The following is a 7,595-nucleotide window of genomic DNA, read 5'->3' as shown; positions in this document are numbered from 1 at the left end:
AACATGACTTATATCCACATAAGAAAGGGACATAGACACAGATGTACACAGCGGAAGCCCACGTGAAGACAAAGGGTGAAGATGGATATCTAAAAATCGAGGAGAGAGGCCTCAGGGGAAACCAAACCAGCTAACACGTTGATCTTGGACTTCTAACTATAAGAACAGTGAGGAAATAGATTTCTGCTGTTTAAGCCACCTGTCTGTGGTTCTTCGTTATGGTAGCCTTAGCAAATGAATGCATCCGGTGTTTCTGGGCCTCCATGGTCATGAAGGCCCATCTTTACCAACTTACTAAGACTTAGATGGTGCCTTCAGGATTAAAGATGTGTACCGTGCTCCTCTTAGGCAGAAAATGCCAGGACTCGAGGGTTACAGTTCTACCAACCAGCCACTTCAGTTCAGGTAAATGAATTTTATAAGGCACTCGAGAGCTTTTAGCATCAGACATCTGTTGTGCCTGTTCCTGACGTGCTGTTGGTTCTTAGCGTGAGAACACAGAACCACTTGTGTTCAAGATACCAGTGGGGCTAAAACTTAGATGTAGGTTGAAGATGAAGGTTTAATTCACAAAACAGCTCCTTGCAGCGGCCATCACTAGTACTACGGAGTCTCTTTTCCTCGGAATCTAGATCCTAACACAGGAAGTTCTCCACCAGCACTGAGGCCTGCCTTATTTTCTGCCCTAGGATTTACCATTACTCATGACGACTGACGGGGTGACTGTATCCATTTTCTTAAAAGGAATCTCCCACCTACTGAGGTACAATTGTTTGATGTTGGTATACTTTGCAAGGGTTTCCAGGTGGTTCAGTAGGTAAAGAATCTGCCTGCGTTGCAGGAGATGCAGGTTCGATCCCTGGGTTGGGGAGATCTCCTGGAGGAGGGCATGGCAACCCACTCCAGTATTCTTGCCTGGAGAATCGCATGGACAGAGGAAGCCTTGTGGACTATGGTTCATAGGCTCTCAAAGAGTTGGACACAGCTGAAGCGACTGAGCAGAGACGCACGCATCCTTCCCAAGTTCTGTATTTTTTCACAGATTTTAACTTCCTTATTAAGTCCACAGTGATAGAGCATGACATCTTGCATTTTGTCCTTGGGAAGAAAATTTCATAATTTCTACTTTTTAAAACTAATGCTTTTAATGGACTCCCATTTAATTAAAGAAAATGTTCAGTTATTCTATCTTTGAATGCTACTTCTCTACCATGACCTCCCTTATGGAATTTCCATCAGAGGATTGTTTAGGTTCTCAATTTATGCTCCATAGAGATTGACTACCCTTTCTCTTAATTTGTCACATTTAGGGTGAATTCCTCACCATTATTTTCTAATTCAGTACTTTTTTTTTTTTTTTTTAGCTTTCTAGTCTAGATTACAACAAATCTATTGAATTTATCCTTTTAATAACTATAATATTTATTTCAAGGAGTTTTTGTTTTCTTTGTGTCCTTTTGTTCTTTTTCATAATTTTTTGGTTTTTAATTTTTTTTTAATTTTTATGGAGCATGTTCCTTTATCTCTTTGGGATTCCCAAAATATCTCTATTTAAAATTATTTTCAGATTATTATTTTAATTTGGCATTGAGTAAATCCATCTTCCAACTGGTGATTTGATTGGCTGACTTTTTTGATACTATTTTTTGCTCTGTGTTTGCAGTTTTGGTGTTCAGGCTCATCTTGAAAGAGAGGTTCATCTCCCCCACTTCTCTCTGGTTATACCTATCCCTGTATAGTGATTTTGTGATTGAATCCAACCAGGTTCCTAGGAACCCACTTCCCCCAGCGATATAGTACTGGGGCTAGGACACACTCAGTGGCTGACTAATGGGCAGCTTGACTTGGAGCCTCTGAAGCTGTGTTGGCATTCCATTAACTTGCTAGGGCTGCCAGAACAGAGAACAAGGTGACTTAAACAACAGAAATTTCATGTCCTTAGAGTTTTGGAGGCCGACAGTGCAAGACCAAGGTGTCAGCAGAACTCGTTTTCTGAAGACCTCTCTTCTTGACTTGTAGATGGTCATCATCTCCAAGTGTCTTCACATGATTCTCTTCTCTCTGTGATTGTCTGTCTCCTAATCTCTTCTTATAAAGACAACAATCATGTTGGATAGGGCAGTCACCAATTATCTCTAACTTTAATTACCTCTTAAAAAAATTCTATCTCCAAACATATTCTGAGGTCCTGGGGGTTAGGTCATCAACATATAAATTCTGGGAGAATACATGTTAGCACATAATAGGCAGGGCATTTTATATAAGCAATAACTTCAGAAAATATTCAACTGCAGCTCTTTTTAGCTTCCTTTCTTCAGCATGAAAATCCTACATTGGCTCTGTTTTCAAGAAGAGAGACAAGCTTTAGTCCCCACATACATATAGACTCAGTCCCGTTATCCTGCAGGTACCGAGTTCCTGGTTGTTCCTACCTGTTTCTAGACATACAACCCAGAACAACTGTCTCTGCCCCACTGACTTCTCTGTGCATAGAGATGACTTCTCCATAGAGATGACTTCTCCATAGAGATGACTGCCTTGTTTTGAGCATAGCCGTAATTTTCATCTTTCTCTTGTTACATCTTATCATTTTCGTATGTTTGGATTGCAGCCGAGAGTTATTAATGTATATTTAATAGCACAATTATAATGAAGTTCCAAAAAATATTTTTTAAAGAGAAAAATAAATTTTTTGTAAATATCAAACCTTCACAGGAAGTACACATGTGATCATTTGATCAAGTCTGTGATTAGAATTATATCAGACATTTCACCAAACTAACATGATTACTAATAAATATGGTAGGTTAATTAAATGGAATCCAACAATGTTCTTTCAAATATACATCCAGCTTGTCTAAATACATAGTAATACAAAGTAAAAATTTTCAATCATAGCCCAGCTTTTAAACATTGCATGATGTAGTCAGTTATTTCACAATCTGATTAACTGGGTACAAATAATTTTTGAAAGTTTAAATTATTTATGCTAATAGAGGAGGCATTGACAAGGTAATGCAAGAATGGCAAATTACAAATAATTTATATTTTCTTTGGCCCTATATTTCTGTACTCTAATTTAACCCAGGTGTTTGATGTGCTGGGAGTTTACACTATTTCCATTCAAATGATAAAAACACATTCTGAATATCTGATTTGGAAAATTCCCCAGCTCCCCATCTTGTTTTATCCCTTGCCAAAGTCTTTCCTATTACTGATTCCATGCTCGAGAGAGATGCTGGATGGTTCTGACTGATTCACATCTGGAGCTCACCTTATCTCTTCCTAAGCTCATCCATGGACTGACTCACATCTCCCTTAAGGAGCATATTGGCAGGTAATGATGTGTTTTGCCTTCCATGGTTTTATGCAATGTCTGACCCTAGGAGGGAGAGAAAGAAATGTTCTAAAATCCTGCAGCAGTTATATGTAGACTAACTCAACAGAAGTGAGAGCTCATATATCCTCTGTGAATAATCCACAAAGGGGCAAATTCATTCATAGATTTGACTTTTATATTGCTGAGAGTTTACTATGATGCTTTTGACAAAGACTTCACATTATTATCAACCTGCTCCAGTTTACCTGAGCAATGAAAACAAAAAGGCAAGTGAATAAAATCATACACTGAACTACTCTGGTGACTATAAACATTACACAACCTTTGACATGGTTTGACGTCTTCTGGTCACAAACCACTGATAGGCATTCGCTTGCACACAGGAGAGTGAATCTACCTGACTCTCTCAAACTACACAACCTCTGACCTTGATCTACAAAACTGTATAAATATAGTTTGTGTGTGTGTGTGCTCAGTCACTCAGCTGCGTCTGACTCTGCGACCCCTGGACTGTAGGAAATATAGTTTACTTTCTTACAAATACATTTAGAGATCATTCCACTTGTCAAAATTATTCTAGGTGCTGAGATACAACAGTGAATAGGACCAGATTCCAGACTGGGAGGTGCTCAGACTTTGGTATTCATGTTTTTCCAGTTGAAACATGACCAAACATTTGGATCCACTAGTAAAATAGCAACCTATGCAATACTTTTCCAAAAAAAGAAAAGTTTATCCAGTCCTTTGAGATCTAAATTTTTGAATTCCAGTTGCCTTATGCGTATGGACAAAACCAATGAGAAAATGTTGAAAAGGAAAATGAGTTTCAACTTTTCTAATGTAAAATAACTGCTTTTTTTCATAACCTGTTTTATTATTCAACACTTTGCCAATAATTTACCATAATAAAAATGTGCTATAAAAACAGTTCACATGGAAATTGGCTTCTGAAGTTAAAAAATGCACAGCCAGGTTTAAGAATGAGCTGACCAAAGTTTGCATGAAAATTTTTGTGGTTCTGAAATTGTGTATGTGAATTCAAAACTGACTGGCAATTAATAATACTGTAGGATATTATTTATGCATAAATTTATGCAAAATATATGGCTTTGGCATCCCAAACTTCCTCCAAATATTTAAAATTAAGCTTTAATTTTTTTTTTTTTTTTTTTTAGTCTTCTGTTTGAGGATCACTTGATCATGTTACTAGGTTCAATATCAGGCCTTCTGACTCACACTCTTCACAGCAGTACTGAATCCCAGGCTTTACATTTGAAATAAATTGTGCAGATGATTGTAATACATACTAAAATTTAGACCTCCTGTCTTAACCTTATGATGTCTGAAGACAATCAGCTGCTTTTAAAAACTGTCTTCTGGCTTATATAATTAACATTGTCTTATTAATTTTAAAAATGTTAAATTCATTAATGGAAAAACACCAAAGAAAATACACACTATTGAAGGTTCCTTTACATCCTGAAGGATAGTTCACATGATGTGAAAAATGGCTGCCTAACCTTTTCCCAAGGCTGATTAATTCTAATAGTTCGATTTGGCAAATATGGTTTTGTAAACTAATAGTGGAATTAAGGTTTAAAAACGTAGCACTATTTTCCCTTGACTTGTATAATAAAAAGGGAAAGGATCTTTACTGTATACATTTAACTGCAGTGATTAAGGTTATAACTCATCTGTTTTTAGTCAATTACATTCCTTTGTAACCCAAATAAATCTGGGAGACCCAGGTAGCACAATTTACACAGAGAATTATATTCAAAGAAAAGTGTACAGCCAACAAATATAATTAAAAATTACTTCCGAGGACTTCCCTAGCGGTCCAGTGGTTGAGACTCAGGGTCTCCACTGCAGCACAGATTTGACCCCGGTCAGGGAACGAAGGGCATGCACGCCACGCACGCCGCACGGTGCAGCCCAAACAAAACCAAGCAAAACAAACGAACAAAAAGCCCAAAGAACAAAAAGGAGCAAACGAAAAACCTCAAAATGATTCCAATGTCTACCTACCTCCTTCATATCACATAAAAGGGACCCTCTGATTAAGTTTCAAAACAATTCTTCCTACATTCTCTAGTCCTTTGGTTACCCTGAAGAGATGGTGAACATTCCATACCATAAACTGGAAATTCCATCTCCAAACTAGCTAGCCTTCCCCTCTCTCTCCCTATTGTTTAGACAGACACTGTCTCTGTGCATGCCCTTCTTTTTCTCTTCACTTGTATCTCACTCACTAATCTCTTGATTACTGTAAGTCAGAAGCTCTGAGAACGGGATTGACAGATGCTCTCTATTACTCACTTCTAATGGGAATAATTAGGAACTGACTGAAAATATGATTGCACACCTGGAAGCTCTGGTGGTGGTTTCAGATTTTAAAATCCCATTTCAATCAATATGCTCTGAATATTATTGTTACCAAGTGAAACTTCAGCTGTGCGAGTTCCATGACATAAAAAATATTTTCATTTTTGTAATTTTGGCACCTAGTACGTGATATAAAATCTTGTGGTCTACAATTTCAATATCTACTATGAAATATGATATATAATTAAAACCGGCATGCTACATAGTATATATTCATCGCTGATTCCAGACCACAGCAAAAACATTTTGATGTTAATGTTGGTACGTTCACAATTAAATGTGATTTAAACACTATGGTACCATATATGGACCTCAGATTTTTTGCCACAGGGAAATTTTTATTACATGCTTTGTCTTCAATTTACTTTAATAACACTTAATAATAATACATTGTATTTATGTAGCACCTTTTATCCAATGAACCCAAGCACAATATAAACTTTAATCCTTAAAACTCTGGAAGATCAGTATTTTTAAACTCATTAAAATTTTTAATAAAAATATAAATGCATGCTATGGCTGAAGCTAACATATTAAATGGCTTGCTTAGCTAGAGAATAGACACTTTACAACTTTTGCTCCTGGATTTTGAAATTCAGTGTTTATTAAAAGTAAAACAAAGGTTTTTTTTTTTTTTTTTTTTTTTTCTGATTTCAAGGTAATATATACTCATTGTAGAAAAGTCTGGAAAATAGTTAAAAATATGAAGAATATAAAAATTGGTCACAATCCTACAGTATAGACGTAAGCATGCAATATTTGACATATTTTCTATACATCTTTACATGCTTATACACAAGTGTATTTGATTATTACTAAGTATATGTTTTTTCCAGCTAATATTACATTTAAAACATTTTCTAATATTTTAAAAGATTTTTGAAAATAATTATTTTTCAGTGATTACACAATAAACACTAGGTTATTTTGGATATTTAGGATCTTTTTGGATATTTAGGTTATTCCAGATCTCCAAGATTATGTAATCTGTAATGATCGTTTCTATGCAAAGTATCTTTATCTTCTCTGTTTATTTCCTTAAGATAGATATTTTTGGGTATCTAGGTTATTCCAGAGCTCCAAGATTATGTAATCTGTAATGACCACTTCTGTGGAAAGCATCTTTATCTTCCCCTTAGTTTATTTCCTTAGGATAGATTTTGAAAGTGGAGTCACTGTGATAAATGGCATTAAAAAACTTCAGTTATCTATTAATACATGTGTTTAGAAATTAGTTTCCAAAAGATATTATTGTTTTACTAAACTATTTGTTCAGTCTTTTATCTACAAAGTTAAAACTGGGTTTAAAACCTCCAATAAAATAAACTGAAACTAAAAAAAGAAAAAGAAAATAGCATCATAATAATTAAGAGCATCAGCTTTGGGGTTAGTCATTCTAGGTTTGAATTTTACCTATGTGACTCTAGAGCAAAAATTTTCTGAGTCTCAATTCCACATCTGTAAACTTATAGAATTTTAAGATTTAAACTTAAAGTTTTAAGTTGCAAGTTGTAAGCTTTAAGAGAAATGAGATATATAAAATAATCAGAACAACTTCTGGAAATTTCTCAGTGGTTAAATGTCTCATCCATTTCCATGCTTTAATAGGTATTCAGATGCTGACAAGTCACAATATAGCCCTGTTTTCTGACATGTATATTCCTGACTTGTATATTCAGCTCTTTACTTGATATTTTCATTTAGAGGTGTCACAGGCGCCCCAGTCATAGAGCTCCTCAAACGGTAATATTTGGTATAATTTCTGCAAGTTTTGTTTACATGCACATGTATTTTGTCTTACAAAATTATATCATTATTATATGTATTTTTCAAAGTTCTCCAGAGAAACAGACAAACCTATATGTCTATA

Source organism: Dama dama, chromosome 9 (genome assembly GCF_033118175.1).
Source record: "Dama dama isolate Ldn47 chromosome 9, ASM3311817v1, whole genome shotgun sequence".
Classification (NCBI taxonomy): Eukaryota; Metazoa; Chordata; class Mammalia; order Artiodactyla; family Cervidae; genus Dama; species Dama dama.
This window is presented reverse-complemented; position numbering follows the sequence as displayed.